This window comes from Pseudochaenichthys georgianus, chromosome 17 (genome assembly GCF_902827115.2).
Source record: "Pseudochaenichthys georgianus chromosome 17, fPseGeo1.2, whole genome shotgun sequence".
In the NCBI taxonomy this organism is placed as follows: Eukaryota; Metazoa; Chordata; class Actinopteri; order Perciformes; family Channichthyidae; genus Pseudochaenichthys; species Pseudochaenichthys georgianus.
In genome coordinates, this window is record NC_047519.1 from 20586422 (window position 1) to 20608129 (window position 21708).

General features: G+C 40.4%; 1 long non-coding RNA gene across 1 annotated transcript; it reads right to left on the bottom strand.

Annotated features, from left to right (window-relative positions):
* Positions 1 to 19342: 19342 nt before the first annotated feature.
* LOC139435606 (uncharacterized) lies at positions 19343 to 21165 on the bottom strand. The gene is made up of 2 exons (XR_011644831.1): positions 21034 to 21165; positions 19343 to 20208 (listed from the first exon to the last, which is right to left on the bottom strand). It is a non-coding gene; the product is annotated as an uncharacterized lncRNA (long non-coding RNA).
* Positions 21166 to 21708: the final 543 nt, after the last annotated feature.

Consider the following 21708-nt stretch of genomic DNA (forward strand, 5'->3'; position numbering starts at 1 on the left):
GCACTATTGAGGAACCTGCAACCCAAGTTTTTCATTCAGTGCAGAACTACACCACAGTTGTGTAGGCCTATATGATATGTCAATAAACCTTAGAACATCTTGAAATCTTGAAAGGGATGTGCAAAATAGTCATTACATACAGTCTTTAATTAACAATTAGTAGAGAATAACGAGTAATGAATATACTTTATAGGGATCGTATTAATATCTAATAATAAAAATATTGAAATTCAATAACATGCTTTAACCACCAGGTGTCCCTTTATATCCGCTGTGCACCTTTATGGTGTAAATACAGCCTATCTACCAACTGGATCAAATATAAAAGTGAGCCGAATTAGTGTTTATACTGCAAGGAGACGTATTGTGTGAAAAGAAATGTAAGATGTTGTTTAATGGCTGATATATTTATGATCCACGTCACGTTATCAGTTCCTCATGTTTGTCTTCTCATCAGGGCTCTATAAATACAGAACTACGGCAGATATGTAATATGTAATGCAGCCGAACCGTGTATTACAATGCCGTTATGTGATGACTTTCAAAGAGAAAAGCAAGCACACTCGGAATAAGGTATTATTATTATTTTGGTCTGTTTCCGGTATTTGTTGTTGACGATGTGCTCTGAGATGTGAGCCTGGAATTGCACAGGGGGGAAATAACGTATCTTTAGATGCGGATTTTGTTAAACTAATATGTTTAGGCTGTGGACCAACACTATACATTGACGGGGAAGGGGGTAGCAATAAAGATAACACCATTAAACAGTTACACAACATAACAGAAATAATATCGATAGCAGCGTCCCTAGCAACCACCTTGGTAACAATGAAAACGTCGCGATTTCCTGAAGTAATCTTCGTAATAACTAGCAAACTAAAGATCATGTACATCCACTGCACACATAATCTGAAATAACAACTCATATTTCTCGCATCAAATGACATCAAAACGCATTTTAATGGCCAAACTAACTTTAAAATAGGCATTTTACACCCAGAATAAAACGAATTTCGGCTATGTTTTCTTTTTCTGCAGGGAGAAATTTGAAGATCACGTGACATAGACGCCAGCCATCGGAATGAATGGTGAAAAAAACGGGGTTTGTCAAACAGAGCACATGGTGTAGGCCAAATGATAGCTGGGGATTCTGGGTAGTGTAGTGTCTTCTGCCATCCTTTACTCAGAAAACATATTTGTTTCTCCGAATCGAAGGGGAAAAATACAAAAGCATTGCACACAATTTAAACCAATCAATGTTGTGTAATTAACAAGGATAATCTGGTGTTTTTTAGTCGATGAGTAGTGCAGATATCACTGTAAAATCAATCGACAGTAAGAGGAGTACTTACTTCCGGGTGTAAAATTCTCCGTTATCCAATGGGAATGGATGCTCACATTGCCTTTAAGGGCAGCCGGCATAAACGAATGCCGTGCTTCCATGAGCGTCAAATCCCGACGCAGATGGGAATACATTGCAATCAGTTGAAAGCTATTTGCGTCCCTTTATGATGCTGAAGGAGCCTAGGAGCGTCACAATTGGACGCCACGGACACTGACCAAACGTCGCTATTGGACGCTTAGGGAGTGAGAGTGTGTTGAATTAGTGAGTTTATTTAAGGTAGCCTAATTAGTTAGAAGCAGGGGTTAAGTTGGGATTTGATATGTGGGGGGGGGGGGGGGGGGCGGGCTCTGTGTGGAGGTGCGAGAAGGGGGGGAGGGGGGGGGCGGAGGTCGAGGATCTCATTATTTGACCTTAAGGGATATAGGCCTACACTCTGGCCCTAAAGCAACTGCTCCATTATCTGTATCAAATGCAGACATTGATGCCACCAAATGTCACAATAAAAATAGAAAGTACTACAAATAAACTGGAATTCATTTACATCTTAAATTATGAATATATATACACAAAAAAAGGTTTACAAATATCCAACCTTCAAATTGCTTTTTTAAATCAACACTGCTCTGCACACTTGCTAAAGAACATTTGTGTGGAAATCTCAATTCATTTGTGGGGCTGCGTGAGTATGGCCAAAAGGAGTAAATCTCACTGTGAACTATTTAATCATCACCAAATTCTGTGTCATTATGACCGATCATAACTCAGCTTTATGCAGACATACATTTAGCATGGTGTACAGGGCCGGTTCTTGGCATAGGCGACATAGGCGGTCGCCTAGGGCGACATTTTGACTGTTTGCGCTCATCCTAATGTTCGGCCTTGATGTAACAACATTCATAATTAAGTCAAGGTAACACCCTTTTCACCCCGGTTACACTTTTCATTTGCCCCGTACGATGGGCGCTGTAAGTGATGAAAGTGGGGGGTGTTGGCTGGATAGCCTGTACTTCAACATCAATGCATGTGCTCGATATATGCTGTATTGAACCAATAAACTAACACAAACTAACTGTATCACTATAACATGATGATGATGATGATGATGATGATGATGATGATGATGATGATGATGATAACAAATGCATCTAACGTTCCGCTGTTCATTATAATATAAAAACAGAGCATTAAACAAACCATCATGCTCTTACTTTGAAATCATGCGGAAATGTCGTCATCAGCGGGCAATCACGTGGTTTCCGAAAATAACCGAGTGACACGAGTAGATTTTAGAAGAGACCGGCGGAAAATATGTCTCAAAATTCCGTGTGTGTAAAAAGACGATCCACGAGCAGAGATTTGAGATCCGCAAGCACATTTTTGGTCGACAAATACAAAATGGATTCACAAATGCCTGATCGAAAGTTGTAAATGTTAAAGAGATATTCACAGATCTTTTTTTTTATTTGTGAAAATATTTAGCGTATTTGCAGATCCGTTTTACACTTGCACATTTTTTTGAGTTTGCAAATCTTTTAAATGCATTTGTGGATGGTGTTTTACATTTACAAATCACATATTTACACACAAATTATTTTTATGTTCACACAAATAATTATGAGACATATCTATGCCCATAGTTAGCGGACTTTATTTTGCTTACTTTAACATCATTTTTCATGGTGGGGCTAAGTTGGGGCTAAGCCATTTCTTGGTATGGCTGCCTACCCCAGCCATACCCTGGCGCCGCCACTGTACATAGACTACATCTGAATTCATTTTCATGATTAAAGACAGGACCGTTTTTATTGACAAATAAACGTTTTACTTTTGCAAATTTAAAGTGCAAACATGAAAAATAACAATACAAAGTGGCCACAGTAGCGAACACATTCTTGCACACATTGTGCCACGAATTACACAGATGTTTGTCAATCTTAAACAATCATTTCCATGTCAAAAAAGTCACAGTTTGTCGTAAGACTGTTGAAATATAAGACTATGAAAAATACGCAACTAGAAAGACTACAAATCCCAGATCCCATTCTGGGTCGCATAAGTGATGTCATAGGCGATAATGCTCCAAGTGGTTGCGACTCGCAATTAAAGCAAAGAAGAAGATGTCATAACTGATTTATTCCCTCCAATAAATATAAGAGATTGCTAAAATATATTAACTTTTACAAGATGCCTGTGTGCTTTGTACCAGGGTGTAATCACAATAGTAATCATACTTCTTGCTCGTTCTATCGCTTCCCGTCTGATGAAAGGACCAGGAGTCGCTGGATCAAACATATCAGGTAATATACATGTTGTGCATGGAACATAGTCAAGTTAGCTACCTAGCTAGTAGCGAGCACGTTAGTTAGCATTACTTATTATTAGGGCTGTCAGTCAATTAAAATATTTAATCGCGATTAATCGCATGATTGTCCATAGTTAATCGCAATTAATCGCAAATTAATCGCACATTTTTTATCTGTTCTAAATGTACCTTAGAGGAATATTAGCTCTAAAGTTTTGCTCTAAATATTGCTAATATTACTCTGGCGCTGCCACTGTCTGTTGGCAAGACAGTAGTTGAGTGAAAGTAGGCACAACATAAATTAATAGACAAAATAAAACCATAAGTACCAATCAAAACTGGTCAGGAGGGAACAAAAACATAATAATACATAAAATAAAATTGCTTTCAGTTTTGTCCATCACAGCAACAACAGGTGCCCCCCCCCCCCCCACAGTGTGTGGGCTATTTTGTCCCCTAGAACCACTGGTGTCTTTTACTCTGTCAAACAACTCTCCACAGAGGCAGGGGCAAGCACATCTGTTATTATGGACGCTGCTTTTGTACGACCACATGACATTTTATTTACTATATCAGAGTCTGGAAAAATGAGTGAGTTACTCTCATTGGTTAACACTTGACCAGCACCCGCCGTGTGTTACAGATTGATTGGCAGCAAACACACCCCCGTGATGATAGCCTTCCTTGCTTTCTCAACAGCCATTGGATAAATCTGATTTGAAAGAAAAGCTTTTTAGCCTATCAAAATGAAATATGCGGGACATGGTCTCAATTTGCGGGACGCACCAAAAGTCGTGAAAATGCAGTGCCGCGCAAAGCGGGGCATCTGGTCACCCTACCTGTAACTCTGCTGAGACCTTGAGGAACATGCACACTGGACTGACCTGCTCTGGCAACCTGATTTCCACTTGTGAAGAATTGAAGTAAAGTGTATGCAGAAAGTTTGATACAGCGTATTTCTTAGGGAATATTCATTTTAATGTCACCTGATATATAAGAGGTGTGTTGCATCATGTTATCACTAATATATGTGTGGTTTTATACATTCCTGTGTGTTAAATTTGAAGGGACAAAGTACATTTTTTCCTCTTAAATATAGAGGTTTTTTATATATTCCTGAAACAATGTTCCCTTTTTCTTAAAAGTAGATTAGCGCAATAGTCTTTTTCTTCCACTTTTATGTGTAATCAAAAGGGTGGTTTTTTGGCTATCTGTGAGGAGGTAAGGTGCAGAATTACTTGTGATTTCTGTTTTGGGTGAAAAGATTACCCGTTATGGCTAGTTAGCCTTCTTACAGTGCAGACGCTTTTCTGCTTGCTCTTGCCTCTGCTTACTTTTTTATGCTGTTTTTCTATTTTTCTTTTCTGAAAACTTCGAGCAGCGGCTCCTGGACATTAACCTATCACTGGGACAGTTATTCTTCGTAAATAGACGGAGGGTTTCAGCCATATTTCAACATTTTTACGACGACCTCAGTCTTACAGTAGCGTGGCCTAGCAACAGCTAAAACCTGGTAGGCTACTGCATGCTATTTAGCTTAAGCTAGTGAGCAGCAAAATGCCTCCGTTCTCTACATATGACTTCCATAAACTTCTACAGAAGATGGCCGTGTTGGAAATTAAATGCAACGGTTGGAAGTTAACGTGGAAGTGAATGGACTAGGTTGGAATGACACCACTTTACCAGTGTTGCAAAATAATGAACAAGGGTATGCTAACTCACAGCTAGTTAGCAGCTACAAGGATTCCAAGGAGCAGGAGGGCTGTGTACCGGGTAATAAATCTACAAGTGGTAGTCCTCCCTCGAACTCTCTGGGTGCAAGGCCGAAGAGTAAAATTCCATGGGATTTGGGAGGACGAACAACAGGCAGAGCCCAGCGCTCTGAAATCTGTGATGCGACCGGCTGGCCTGCATTGTTATCACCCAGGAAGAGTGCCTCTTCAACCCCTGTTCCTACTAGAAAACAGCCGTGGACAGCTGCTAAAGGGAGAATTACAAATAATCCTCCTAAACCACTGAGTGTGCCAATCCAGAACAGATACGCTCCGCTGACACAGAACCGGAGATCTCTTTCTGATGATCTGGATAACCTGTCCTCTTCACACAGCAGGGTAAGGACCAATAGCTACTCCAAAAGTAAAAGGCTAGAGGGAAAGCTAGCGACTGGGCCTGAAACTCTGATTGTGGGTGACTCTGCTGTAAGAGATGTAAAAGATCTGTGTAGTAAGAACAACACCAAAGTACTCTGTTTTCCCAAGGATATGGTCTCTGACTTGGCTGAGAAGATCATGCATATTGGGGCTGAACATCTGACTGTGAAGAATGTGGTACTGCACATTGGAACAAATGATGTTGTGAAACAACAGTCAGAAGTGCTGAAAAAAGACTTTAAATGTCTGTTGGAAACTGTCAGCTCTCTAAATGCAGAGGTGTTCATCAGTGGCCCTCTACCGCTAGTCAAAAGAGGAGTGGAGAGATTCAGCAGATTGTTTGCACTGAATACCTGGCTTTCAACTGTCTGTATTGACCATTCTGTCAATTATATTGACAACTTTAACTTTTTCTGGGACCGCAGACATCTTTTTAAGGCAAATGGAGTTTGTCTGAACAAGTCAGGAGTGAAATTGTTTATCTCTAACGTATTCAACTGCCTACGTCATCAATCTGTTCCCTCTGCCAAGGACAAGCAACAAGAGGAATCAAAACAAGAGAAAGACACAACACATCGCTCAGAAAACCTTGAAAATCTATCACTGCACCCGCCTGAGGAATGTCTTGATTATGGGAGACAAATGGAGGAGTCTCCACCGCCCTTCACCCCCCCTATCACCTCTGAGGATACTCTTCCTTCACCCCACAGCTCTCTCTACTCTCCGTTCACCCTTTCACCCTCGCCCACCCTCCTGGAGATCGCTGAACACACGAAGGAGATATAGAGGGTTGGCACCGATTCCTTCCTGGAGTTCAAAGACCAAACTAAGGTGATACGCAGGGTTGGCAGCATGTCCTTTACCTCCGCTCCTCAACAACGCCCACCAAAATCACCGCAGAGACGCGCACCATCTCCCCCGTCTTCATCACCGTGCCTAAGTCAACCACCTCCCCCCCCTGGCATGCATGTCCTTTACCCCCACACCATCTCCCCGTCTCCATCACCTTGCCTACGTCAACCACCTCCCCTCCCTTCAAGAAAGCATCTGCAGTCTCCGAAGCCTGATAAGAATGTGTGTGTACAAAACGCAACAAACTCTTACTGATATGTGCTGGGTCCAGGCTCCAGGGCGTATGGCACTCTCAACTCTTTCCAGGACATGCCGGGGTCCTGCCTGCCAGTAGCATTGCCGATATCTGTGTTGATAGGTAATAGATTAAGAGCGGTGAATCAGCTTAGAAACAGGAAGTGCTCAAACGTTTGTGTGAGTTTATCAAATTTAGCAGTGATTCCATGTCAGCCACAGCTTGTCACAAAAAATCTTACTGATAGTGTATCTAGCAAACTTAAACTAGCTTTATTAAATGGCAGGTCTCTGGCAGGAAAAACATTTTTAATCAATGATTTTATCACTGAGCACAATCTTGATTTTATGGTTTTAACGGAAACTTGGATTGAACAAAATAACAGTGCAGCTGTTCTTATTGAATCAACCCCTCCCAACTTTAGTTTTATGAGTCAGGAAAGAATGCATAAGAAAGGGGGTGGAGTTGCTATTTTGTTCAATGATTCCATTCAATGCAGGAAGACATCTTATGGGAACTTTTCTTCTTTTGAATATGTGGCCCTTCAGCTGAAATGCTCCTCTCGAGCTCTGTTCCTAAATATCTATAGACCACCCAAATACTGTGCAAGCTTTTTTGATGACTTTACTGAACTGCTGTCTATAGTGTGTATTGACTTTGACCGTCTTGTCATTGTTGGTGATTTTAACATCCATGTTGACAACCCCCAGGACAGAGGGGCTAAAAGAACTGTTTTGTGTTCTTGATAGCTATGGACTGACTCAGCATGTGACGGAGCCCACGCACAGTAAGGGGCACACTCTGGACTTAATTATCTCAAAGGGTCTGAATATCTCTAAGGTTGTGGTGACTGATGTTGCACTCTCTGATCATTCCTGTGTTTTCTTTGAGAGCTCTATTTCTGTTCACAAAAATGTTCAAAAAGAGGTAACCACAAAGCGATATTTAACTGAAAATACTAGGGTAATGTTTACTCAGATTTTTTCTTCCACACTTGCCCCTGCTAACATCTCAGTAAATGAGCTAGTAAATCATTTTAATTCAAAAATTAAAAATGTTATAGATGCCATTGCTCCAACTAAGGTAAAGGAAGTGACTGGGAAGAAAATATCTCCCTGGAGAAAGGCCATGACCATGAGAGCAGAACAAAAAAAGTGTCGAAAAGCTGAACGTAGGTGGCGAAAAACAAATCTCCAGGTTCACTTTGAAATCTATAAAGAGAGACTTGGCCTTTATAATTTGGAATTGAAAAACGCACGACAGTCTTTCTTCTCTGACATCATTACCAAAAACAATGCACGTGCCTTGTTTGCTACTGTCGACTAACTAACCCCCCAGTGTCAGTGGCCTCTGAATTTCTATCCACCAGGGCATGCAATGATTTTGCCTCCTTCTTCACTGACAAAATTCAGAAAATCAGACAAGCAGTCAGTGCCTCTGCATCAGGTACAGCAAATGTGTTGTCCCTATGTCCACCTAATATCAATTCAAACACCATGACACAATTCCATCAGATTAATGATAAAAACCTAGAGGACATTATTCAACTTCTGAAATCCTCCTCCTGCTGCCTTGATATTATTCCAACAGGATTTTTCAACAATGTTTTTCATTGCATGGCCTCAGATCTACTTCATATAGTAAACAAGTCTCTTCACTCAGGTGTTTTTCCACAGGCCCTGATAACTGCAGTCATTAAACCGCTCTTAAAAAAGAATAATCTAGATGCTTCAGTAATGAACAATTACAGGCCCATATCAAACCTGCCATTTGTAGGTAAAATCATTGAAAAAGTTGTTTTTCAACAGTTGAGTAATTTCTTGCATTTAAATAGTTGTTTCGATGTGTTCCAGTCAGGCTTTCATCCAAACCACAGCACTGAGACTGCTCTTGTAAAGGTCTTCAATGACATCCACTTAAACACAGACAGTGGCAGAACTTCAGTGTTAGTATTATTAGAGCTCAGTGCTGCGTTTGACACTGTTGACCACAACATATTACTCGACCCGACTAGAAAAACTGGGTGGGGACTTTCGGAAACAGTTCTAAATTGGTTTGAATCCTACTTAAAGGACAGAAAAAAACTTTGTTTCTATAGGTAAATACACATCTGAGTTGACAAATATGACATGTGGTGTACCTCAAGGCTCCATCTTGGGGCCTCTTCTCTTTAACATCTACATGCTACCACTGGCTCAGATAATGAAAAACAACAAAATAGTTACCATAGCTATGCGGATGACACACAAATTTACATAACAATTTCACCAGGAGACTATGCTCCAATTCAAACACTGAGTAAGTGCATTGAACAAATCAATGACTGGATGTGTCAGAACTTTCTCCAATTAAACAAAGATAAAATCGAGGTAATGGTTTTTGGAGCCAAGGCAGAACGTATAAAAGTTAGTGTAAGGGAAACTTCTGTAGCAATGGAGAGTCAGGACTCAGAGAGACACGGGACGAGCAGGAGTTCTGATGTCAAACACTGGTAGTTTATTACAAGCATCGGCCGGAGAAATTCACATCACAAGTCACACAGTCAAAGGTTCTGACTGCACGGGTGGTTTGCCATGTCACATCTGAATCAGCCTCTCATCTTGGCAGACCTTTTAACCAGTTTACAGGGAGTCAACCCACATATTGGGGAAGGCATCTGTGAACACCTGGATGCACTGAATCACTTTATCTGACTCTATGGCTCTTGTGACCAAGAGTTGACCGGTCATAAAAATGATAATGGCAGCAATAGCTGAGACTTCCCATTACTTAAGACAGATAACAGACTTAGGGTTCGGTCGTAAAACGTCAACAGGCCGAAAGGTCAAATATCTTAAGTAAAGCCAAAATTATTCCCTCACAGTTAGCGTTGAGCTTCAGTCTGCAATGTTCAAAACAACAGATAAAGCCAGAAATCTAGGTGTAGTCATTGACTCTGACCTGAGTTTCAACAGTCACATTAAAACAGTTACTAAATCAGGCTACTATCACCTAAAGAATATATCTAGGATTAAAAGACTAATGTCACAGCAGGATTTGGAAAAACTTGTCCATGCTTTTATCTTCAGTAGACTGGACTACTGTAATGGTGTCTTTACAGGTCTCACTAAAAAATATATTAGAAAGCTGCAGCTAATTCAGAACGCTGCTGCTCGAGTCCTCACTAGCACTAAGAAAGTGGATCACATCACTCCTGTTCTGAAGTCTTTACACTGGCTTCCTGTGTGTCAAAGAATAGATTGCTCAGAGGCGGATTTAGGATTGTAGGAGATCCGGGGCTTAGCCCAGGAGTTGTTGGGGGGGGGGGGGGGGGATGCAGGGGTAAAGTGCTATTTTTTTTACAAGTGGGGGGTGGACCAAACATCCTTTAGGGGGGTCGTCGCCTCCTCTAGGCATGCTCCCCCCGGGAAGATTTTTTTTAAATATTGAAGTTAAAAGCATCAATCTGGTGCACTTTGAGAGCAACATTAACCCTACCTTAATAATACCTTAAAGGGGACATATCATGCTATATTTGAACAATATATTGTAGGGCCATACCTATATAAAGTATATAAATAGTTTTTCTTTCAAAATACCAAACAGATCCTGCATTTTGCCTTCTGATGTGATTTAGCATGTTTGGCGTGTGTTTCCATTAGCATACCGCACCGCTATCGAACAAAGCCGACACACCGTCCTCTTCCGATCCACTGCGCATTGCTTATTGTTTTATAGATCTATTCTCATCCACCATCTTTGTTTGTGACGTAAAGAGTGTAAGAGTCATGTTTCTGAATCGGGCACTCTGAGTGGATGCAGTCACAGCCAATCGGATTCAGACTGTTGCCTGTCAGTTCCGTTGCCTGTCTGTTCCGTTGCTATGGTTCCGTTGTTATGTGTACTGAAACCAGAGCCGGTATAATTCCACGCGGGAAAACAAAATAAAAATTGGAATACGTTATTTTAGTGTCTTAAAAGTAGACTGAGGTATGAAGGGTTAACGTTACATCTTAGAATAATTTGTAGTCATGTTCTGTATACATACTAACATATAGGGGTATTGACATAGTGTGGTTTATCTTTTTGTCGCTGCTTTTAATTTAAACTGAGCTGTTGTGTTCATCAGTAAAGTGGAACTTCTGTGTGAACTATTCATATCTTAAACTGCACTGTAACTTTGTATTCATGTATTTTTTCTTTTAATGTTTCTTTTATTATCTTTTACTGTTTTTAAATGCCTTTGTCTGAATGTCTTTCATTTTTGTAAAGCACCTTGAATTGCCTTGTGTTGAAAGGTGCTATATAAATAAACTTGCATTGCCTTGGTTACTCCATGTTTACTAGCTATAAGATTAACGTTACAGTACATCACTCTTTTTCACTTCTTACTCAGTCAGCCAGAGTGCAGATATCACCATTAGATTCACAAACCTGAAACATCATCCATTTCTTCACTGCTGGTGATGACATTGTTGTCAGTTGCTGATACTGCTGCTGCTGCTGCTGCTGCAGGGAAGGCTACGCAGTACGCAGGCTAATGTCACGTAGCGGCTGCCTCTCTGGTGGACTCCGGTACTGCACATTACTCCCGAGACATTTAAAAAAAAAAAAAAAAAAAATCTAATTTTTTTTTTTTTTTTAATTTTTTTTTTTTAAGTGAAACATCCGGGGCTTTTCAGAAAACATCCGGGGCTTGAGCCCAAGTAGCCACCCCCTAGCGCCGCCTCTGCTGCTGCTGGTTTATAAAGCTTTGAATGGTTTAGGCCCAAAATACATTTCTGACCTACTGCTAAATTATGAACCATCCAGATCTCTCAGGTCTTCAGGGACTGGTCAGCTTTCTGTCCCCAGAGTCAGAACTAAACTTGGAAAAGCAGCGTTCAGTTATTATGCTCCAAATATCTGGAACAAACTCCTAGAAACCTGCAGGTCCGCTGCAACTCTGACTACTTTTAAATCCAGACTAAAGACTTTTCTTTTTGTCGCTGCTTTTAATTGAACTATTTACATCTTAAACTGCACTGTACCTTTTATTCATGTATTTTTTCTTTTAATGTTTATTTTATTATCTTTTCTTTTTAATGACTGATTTTAAATGCCATTTTCTTAATGTCTTTCGTTTTTTGTAAAGCACTTTGAATTGCCTTTTGTTGTGCTATATAAATAAACTTGCCTTGCCTTGCCTTAAGTGTTTTCAGAAAGTCTTGTTGCAGTTAAAGGCCATGAGGTTCTTGGTTAATCATCAATGGTCTTTGCAAATTAACAAGGAAACTCAAAGGGACATTTCCCCCAGATATAAGGCAGTTAAATTCGTGTTACGTTAATGATGCACCTCCTGCAGGCCTTGAGAATTGAGTCACACAGTTAACAAGACAATAGTCGGTCTGAATTGTCAATGAATGCATTCATTCCAGTAAAAGCGGACTTCAAGGTGAAAGGAAGTTCACAGAAGCCCTTAAGCTACAAGAACAATTAACTTCTGTTCATGATATGTGTGTGTCTATTGGAGCAGCTATATGTGAATACTGCTCAAACAATACCTGTGTTTGTGTTTTATATTGATTTCTCTGTTTTATTCTTTCATGTGTGGGTACTAAATTGCTGCAACATTATGGAGTGGTTGGCTTAAACATTACTCTGTATGAAATAGAAGCAGCTTTTTCATGACAGAAGACTAGAGAGGTAGGGGAGGAAAGATTCTTCTTAAAATCTCCACCATGTCAAGTCTATATTGAATAGTAGTTGTGTGTTTAATTACTTTGTATTAATAATAGCAGTCTGTGTAACCAGAAGCTGGACATATGAGAAATGAAACCTTTGTATCATCTTTGTAAGCAAGGGAATATTCTTTAGACACAACAGGGGTTTCTGGAATGCTGCAGGATGGGCTCTGTGGGAGGAGAATCTCACCCGACTCCTCCCCGTGGTACCTCTATACCTCCTGTTTGTGTTCGTGTGTTCGCTCTCTCTTCTCCTGCTGTCAAGACCGGAATCTGAACAGCACGCGAACCAGGGCAGGAGTACTCCTTATATTGTATTGTATTGTATTGCATTGGATTATTACCTTTTATAATTAAAACAGATTATTGTATAACTGGTATCCTGGTTGTTTTCTAATTCCCTTCCTGTTATGATTTAAGCAGCTCACCAAACGACACACGGGGCCGAGGTGGGTTTTAAAACCACTCGGACTCCAACACACTGTACGTATTTGGTTATGGTAGGCTATATTATTGATATACATCAAAGGCACAATGCACCCCCCAGAGCTGCACCCCACATAGTGTGCATCTAGACCGGGTGACGACACTACCTATTGACGCAGCAACCACTGTAAGTTATATTCTTGTTTAATTAGACTTCTCTGTTTCATTTATTCTACTCTGTATAATTGTTCTGTAGTTATTGTAGCTAAAACGGCGCTTTTGAGAGATTTTAAATCTCAGATCTGCTCAAGTGAACCTGTTACACAGGTCTGAGTGGGTCACTCAACCCTGCATTGCAATATAGGCAGGGACACTCTGCTGATTGCGTGAAGTACAACAACGTGACTTAGTCATCTTTCAGCTAAAAAGCACTCAAATACTGCATTTAAAATCTGAAGAACTCAGTGTGCATCTAGACCGGGTGACAACACTACCTATTGACGCAGCAACCACTGTAAGTTATATTCTTGTTTAATTAGACTTCTCTGTTTCATTTATTCTACTCTGTATAATTGTTCTGTAGTTATTGTAGCTAAAACGGCACTTTTGAGAGATTTTAAATCTCAGATCTGCTCAAGTGAACCTGTTACACAGGTCTCAGTGGGTCACTCAACCCTGTATTACAATATAGGCAGGGACACTCTGCTGTCGCCCATCAGCTGTAGAGAATTAACTAATTAGAGGGGCGTGGCCCCACAGCTGTGAGAACTCAGCAATCAGGCGTCCATTTTAGGTAGCTCTTTCCTGGAGCGTCAGACAGCCGAAGACTGACAAAAGAGGCTTCTCAATACTCAAATTTCCCCTCCTCGACTCCTCGGTCCTCCGGTAGTGACCCGGAAATGAATTTCAGCGCGCCATTTTGAAGGACGTCTCATTTCTCTAAATGCACACCGAGCATCGAGGAGGCTCTCTGGAGGAGCTATAACCGAGGATACACTGATGGTTCCTCCACGGCTCCTCCGCGGATGCATTTCCGGGAACGGTGGAGGCGTGACGCACGGCCGGACTTATCTCAGCCAATGACAGCTCTGCATGCATCCCCTGGATATCATTTGAGAAACCGCTTTCATCGCGACATGTTTACAGAGAGAACAGCTGTGAGGCCCGTGCAGAAAGCAGAGCCGTGTGTAAAATATATATCACTCAGTATAACAGACCTACTCTCTTTATTTGCTGTAGTTTAGTAGATATCTACAAACAAAGAGTCGATATTTTTCTAAAACCATTTAGTGCTTCACATAATAAAATACACAACGGCTGTAGCCTGATTATGCTTTAGCAGCTGTAGGTGTGTGTGGTACAGTATGTAGGTGCGTGTTGTACAGCGTGTAGGTGTGTGTTGTACAGCGTGTAGGTGTGTGTTGTACAGTGTGTAGGTGTGTGTTGTACAGTGTGTAGGTGCGTGTTGTACAGTGTGTAGGTGTGTGTTGTACAGTGTGTAGGTGTGTGTTGTACAGTGTGTAGGTGCGTGTTGTACAGTGTGTAGGTGCGTGTTGTACAGTGTGTAGGTGCGTGTTGTACAGTGCGCAGATGCCGCGGATAGACAGGTCTCAGTTGGTCATGATGTCCTTACTTTTAATACTTACAAATACAACTTTTGGCCCGTAATTTCAATTCCCCATTTCAGCGACCAGAGAGAGGGGGGGGGGGGATATATCCAGTCTCTGATTGTGTTACGTTATTATGAGAGTGCTCTCATACTTTAAATTGCATATATTTATATAAATATATTTGTGTCTGTGTGTCTGCATCTGTAGCCTGTTATTGTCTCATTATACCGCACTCTCAATGAATTCAAAGTAAATATGTGGGGGAACAATGTTCAGCTGATCTAACGGAGATTATAAAATATGACGAAACACTAGACAGCTGATGCAGCTGTTGCCACGTAATAATGAACGGACGTCGCTTTAATATGACCACTCAGAGGAGAGGAGTTCTCATTTCTTTAAACGTCTGCTGCTTCCTCCTCGGTTCCCCTCCTCGGTCCTCCGCTCGCATCTCCTGTGGGCGGGTCTAAGTCTCGAGGAGGGGAGTCGAGGAGGGGAAATTTGAGTATTGAGAAGCCTCTAGAGACATTGGAGTCCTGCGGGAGTAAGACTGACAAAGACATTGGAGTCCTGCGGGAGTCATGAGGGTGGCAAAGAGGAGGCAAATCCTCCTCTGATTGAGCTAATTACTAGTGATGGCGAGATGAAGCCTTATGAAGCTTTGAAGCTTTCCAGCCAATTGGTTCGCAAAAGGGTTCATCTCATGAGGCTTCATCATGTGCTTCATCCATAGACTGTATATATAAATGGACGTAGGGTCCGTGACGTCACCCATAGGATTCTGCAGAGTTGCCGTGAAGCCCTTAGTAGGCGGAGTCGGCCACTAACGGCTCGACAGCGACGTCAGAGTCTAACTCCCGCCTTCTCCCGCCTGCTCCAAATAAGGGCAAAGAGGCGGTGCTGAGGCGGAGCCGAGGTGGGACAGGGCGGGACCTGCTGCCACCGAGCGTGACGTTCCAGACCTAGCTCAGGCTAAGAAGCTAAGCTAACATGCTCTCAGTATTAAGCTAACAACCTATGCTAACAACCCAGCTTGAGGCCACTGCTCCTCGTTCCCGGCATATTCTGAAGGTAAGATACCCTGTAACTTTACAAAACTTGTTCTTTTGATTTAAATGTTCTTGAACCTACACTATACAATTGTTTTTTAAGTGCTTCACCGTTTTTCAAATATAAATGTCATTTGTAACTAAACTTTGTAAACTAGCAGAGATATGGCCAGTGTTGCGTGAATTAAATGTGATTAATGAAATATGACTGTAGAAAAAGAAAGGTGCTTTTATATTGATTAAACCATTTTTATTTATTTCAGCATTAAGAAAAATGAAGATGGCAACCTCCTCCACGCCAAACTGCACAACCTGTAAGTTGATGGTCCTGGCTTACTTTACATGACTTCAGATGGTTGACATTACACACAAACATACTATACATATACATGTGTGCACAATTGTAGATAAACAGCACACAGTATATAAATATATATATATATAAACTGTGTGCTGTTAATCTGTTTTTTGAGGTTTTGCTCTCTTGTTACTTTTAACCATACAGGTGTGATTTCATAGTTATTTTGCATGTTATTGTCAAAGGAACAAAATGAGAAAGCCTTTATAATTGATTTGATATTCCTCATGATCTGAAGCATTTGTTGCTCTCATTTATTTTCCTCCCATAGTGACTGTATGGATAATCGGAGACAGCTATGTCCGGCATGGAGCCCAGAGAGCTACAGAGACCATCGGCAGCAACCTTTGCCTCGACCTGAGGGTGTGCTGGTTCGGTTGGGGTGGACTGCGCTGGAGAGGTGTCCTCCCTTTCTTTTCCTACTCCCTGCGAGGAAGAGCAGTCCCGGATGTCCTCCTCATCCACTGTGGCGGCAATGACTTGGGGGATGTGCCCAGTGTTCAGTTGCTGAACCAGATGAAGGAGGACCTGCACCAGCTTCACCATCGGCACCCTGGCATGAAGATCATGCTCTCCCAGATGAACCAGAGGCGCCGGTGGAGGGCTGGTGCAAATCCTGTCAAAATGGACAAGGCCCGGAAGTTTGTTAACAGTGTTATGGCTACTTTTGTTCATAGCCTAAATGGTGCCATTGTTGACCACTCCAACATTAGACATGACAGTCCTGGGCTGTTTTTGCGAGATGGAGTTAATTTCACCCCTTGGGGAAATGATATTTTTTGTAAAGTCACTAGCCAATTGCCTGAAAGACCACCTCCAAAGACTGTGAACTGCTAAAATGTCAGTATCACTGTTTTTGGATTTGGCCTTTAGAGTATGTATTCTAAGGCCCTTGCTAAGCCCAGACTGTCATGGCTAATGTTGAGTTAGATATTACATCTGTAGCCATAACACTGTTAACATGGCTGCTCTTCCTCTTCCCCACATCCCACCCCCCCCCCTCTTCCCCCAATGGACTCTGCAGCTCTCCAGGCCCATGCTGGGCATGGCTGTCTGTCAAACCTTTTATTTTGTATTTGTTATGATGTTTTTTGTTATTTTATTTGTTAAAATAATTATGTATTTATGTAAATATTGAAAATAAATTACATTCATATTTTCACTTATTTTGTCTACTGCTTACTGAAAATGTTAGCTATCACATCCAAATGGGACTATCAAATGAAAGGATAAGCTTACCATACAATACAGAAAACATTACACATTAAGGCTCAAATCTTTTCCCAAGCCGGAGCAGTCTGAAAAGAGTCCCAAGTTTAAAAACACAAAATCTTGACAATGAATACTACACTGTCATTTGTCAGTGACAATGCAAACAACAGGAAGGTCTCCCCTAGTCCCATGTATGTTGGAATCAATGTCATAAGCATACCATAGAATGTAATTATGAAGTGCAATACCCACAATCCCTACAGGGTCGTACCGTCACAGAAGATAATACCTTTTAGAGAGTTTCTAAATTGTTCAGTATGCAGATAAATATTTGTTTTACAATAGAACATTTTTTCTCTATAAATGTTCCCACATGTTGTGAGCATCTACTTTAAATCTTTTGTCAACAAATAAAAAACATCTTAATTTCCTTTAGCACAACATTTTGTTCATAACACCACTACATTAACAATAAGCATAGGAAAATGATAACTGTCAACATTTAAGATTGTGCTTTTACTCTTTATTTAATCAGATCTATTTACATTGAAAATGTGATAAATACACAAGCCACATTGAAAGTTACATTTTATGAAAAGTAAAGGTTTCGAATCATTGTATGACTTAAAGGGATAGTGGAAATCCGCGAATTTTGGGTTTAACTTATGTATCTTTATTAAAAATAAGCATAATAAACCATTTTTTTAAATTTCATGCGCCTAGTTTCATTTTATTTTCAATTTTACTGCTCCCGACCACGCCCTCTCAATGAAACGAAATACTTCGGGAATCTTCGGGTGATGACGAAAACAAAGGAAGACGGGCACAAACATTGGACGAGGCACGAGTATTTTATTATGTTTTCTGGCTGATTTAATGCATCATTAGCCTGTACCATTGTGTACAACGCCATTTATTGCCTGTCGATTAGGCGACCGGAGGCCTCGTCATCCGATAATCCGGTACACAGTGTCGAATGTGTACACTACAGTCATCATATAGACATGATAGACTAACAGTACTGTGAGTACAGCCTACACTTGACAGGCAGCCTGGCTAGCCTAGGATTAGGACCATACTACGTCAAAAGACCGATTGGCTCTAGCTGTATATCATGCTAGTATACAATTCATTTAAATGTATTCATGTAATTAATGCCCATAAGGCTGTTACATATACAATAATAAATGTGACAAGATAATTTATGTGAACCTGACCCTGGTATGTTATGAAATGTACCCTACATGCAGTCATCCTCGCGCATAGCCATAGGCCTACAGTGCATGCATGCCAACTTTTGCAATATATAATATAGCGCCTAGCGTGAGCTATGCTTAGGGACCTACCAGTCAAGATTATTTGTGCGTAGGGGTGCATCATCTGGCGCCTGGTCCTGGTCATCCTCGCCATTGCCCATGCCGTGAACTAACTCCATCACCTCGGGCTCGAACAAATAAGGACGTAATGGTCCATCGTCTGGCTCAATATTCTCACCATCGTCGCTTACTGAACCGGATTCAGATTCAGTTCCTAAAACTACATTTTCGCAGGAAAGCCGAGAGGATGTTTCTGACTCGCTATCATCACTGGATACCTCGTACAATCCTTCTTCTTTGTCTGGTATATTTGCCCTTCCACGTTCATTCTGCATAGACGCCATGGTTTGTTATTGTTTCGTCTTCCTGAGTTTTCCTCACTTCCGGTTTGGCTGACTCGATCATTTCGTTTCTAAAAAAGTTCGGGGAAGCTGCAATAAAGTGCTTCTAACATGCGTAAGGCAATTATTATATTTTTTTAATCAGGTGTGATTGTTTTGGTACGTAATTATGCTTGTATATAAGTTAAAACGAAACTATTTGGGGTTCAATTTCCACTATCCCTTTAAGTACACTACAAAATAAATTAAAGATGTGCAACAACTGTATCAGTAATTAAAATGATATAACTTATGCACAGGCTTGGGAGGGCTACTTGCCAAAAACACAACCAGTAACTTCATGTGAGTATCAAGATATAAAAGTAATGTAACCTGATAACTTTCTTTTTATTTTGGATTACTTCAATATCAAATGTAATGCAAATAAACACAGTAGAGAAGAAATATGAATATGATTTTTTTACTTAAAATGTATAATATAATACCATAAAGCAGATTCAGGCAGTAGGTGTAGAGATTCACAATTAAAGTATTATCCTCCAGAACAGTACGGCTTCCAGAGAAGAGATACCATTTGATCATTTTACAACAACCACTATCTGCTCTTTTTAGGTTTTGAATAAGATTGTAATCCTGAGTTTCCCTATTATTAAAAAAAGTAAAACTAATCCGATTACATCTCTTCCTATGTAACTAAGGATTACACTTTCATTTTTTTCTATACGATCTTGATTCGTGTTCGATGTAATCCATTACTATCTAAGCCAATACAAGTCATCACTTTTGGAAAATTGTCTCGAGTTATAAATGATGCCTTCAATCTCTTTCACGTGGAGAAGACATCCCATTGGCCGAGGCGTTGCAACTTCCCTCAAGCGTCCTACATGAAAGAAAGATCACATGTTAGAAATGTGTGCACAAACTATTCAGTATGACCCGTCTTAGTTTAAAGCCCAAGTGTAAGAGTGAACAGAGGCGGAGTCTGTTTGTTGGCTGCTGCTGCCCAAACCAACACCCTCCTCACAAGCATTGACTGTTGGAATGTCATTATGCTCCACATGTGGAACAACAAAGGCTTCTTCAGGCATGCCTTGTATCATAATGATATTGCTCTGATCAGCAGCAAGACTGTTTTCACCACTACCATGGTCTACATCTGCAACCTCCTCATTGCTATTAACAGTCGAACTAGGAGTGTCACTTACCTCGTCATTGTTACTCACCCTGCTTTTCCTTCCAGGCTGTTGTTCTTTGCCATTGGTGAAATAGAAAATGGTGGGCACTGCAGTGTTTTTCAGGCATCTCCTTCCCTAATAAAAATAATAAACAAAAACACATAAAATAACTTTTTGAGGTCTGTAGATATTCAACTTTCTTTTGAATAATGTTGTTTTAAATGTAAGAGTGCATTATAAAAGACAATAGAGGGCCAACATGTTAACTATGCAGTTAATCCATTCAACAATTACGTGTTTCCAAGATTCAGATTCAAAGGATTTATGTCATAGCACATAGGCTACAGTGTGGGAATGGCAATGAAAATCATCTGTCCCGAGCTCCTCCAACAATGCAACAGTTATATAAGACATAAAACAATAAAAGAAATTCAAAATTAAATTAAGAATAATAAATTAGTGCAGGCAGAAATCTATATACACGTAAATATAATAAGACATATGCAAGAACAGAATGTAAAGATAAATATTGTATAGTAAAATTAAATTAAATCATTTTTTTTTTACAGTGATAGCTGTTAAGATAAATAAGTTATAAGATGACAACAGATGAATGAATGTTGCTATTAAAATAATGTAAAAAAAAGGTAATATAATTCATCTGTTTTTAACATAGAGTATGTGGGGGGAAATGGCAATTCTCTATCTATGATAAAGAGTCTTTGCATAAATTGAAGAGAAATGTGATGGTTTGCAAACAAATCGATTTCTATTTTTCTTTACTTAACTGGCAAAATCTTAATTTGGCCTTTAATAAAAAGAACATTACTCATCACTGATGTGCAAGCTGTGCCATAACAATTATTTAGCATTGTATAATGTATAACATGTATTTAATTAGTAACAACAATTTACACTCACAAATGGAACCAAGTTATTTAAAAAAAAAATGATCTGTACCCATGAGTCCGTGCTGAAGGGATGACTCTCAAAGTGTGCACTGCACAGGCGAGAAGAAACGTTGGGGGTCCATGTATTCCTCCGGATGTTCAGCACCCACTGGTCCAGCCTGTCTGGATCACCGAAAGGAAACCTTTATTCAAAAATACATGAAAACCGACCCAAAGACAACAGGAGGGTTAATGCCATATTCACTTAGTAACGCATGAACAACTTTTACAAATATTTCTATATAGTCTGTGTTGGTAAATGTAATCTAGGTTGCACATTTCCTGCTGAAATACATGCATGGGCCTACCAAGTCACTGCGTGGCACTTTGGTTTTGATAAAACAGTGTAGTTCCACTATATAAGCGTTACATTCATAATCAAACGAGATAATATGCAAGATAAATAGCTATTTGTTGTTATTCTTAATGCTTGTCATTCACACGTTAATAAAATAAAATAAGTACCGATACATAGCAGAACAATTGTGGCGATGTTCAGCTTAATAAGCCTTGTTCAACATCATTTCTTTAGCTAATACTATAGCGGGCTGCAGGCGAACCAAGTCCGCGTTTCGCTGCATTCCTTGATCTCCAGTTATAACGCCGGGCTCCGCCGCTGGCCGAAGCTAACGGAGCCGCAAAGGGCTAGCTACGGCTCCGGTTAGCTTCGGCGGCGGACTCCGGC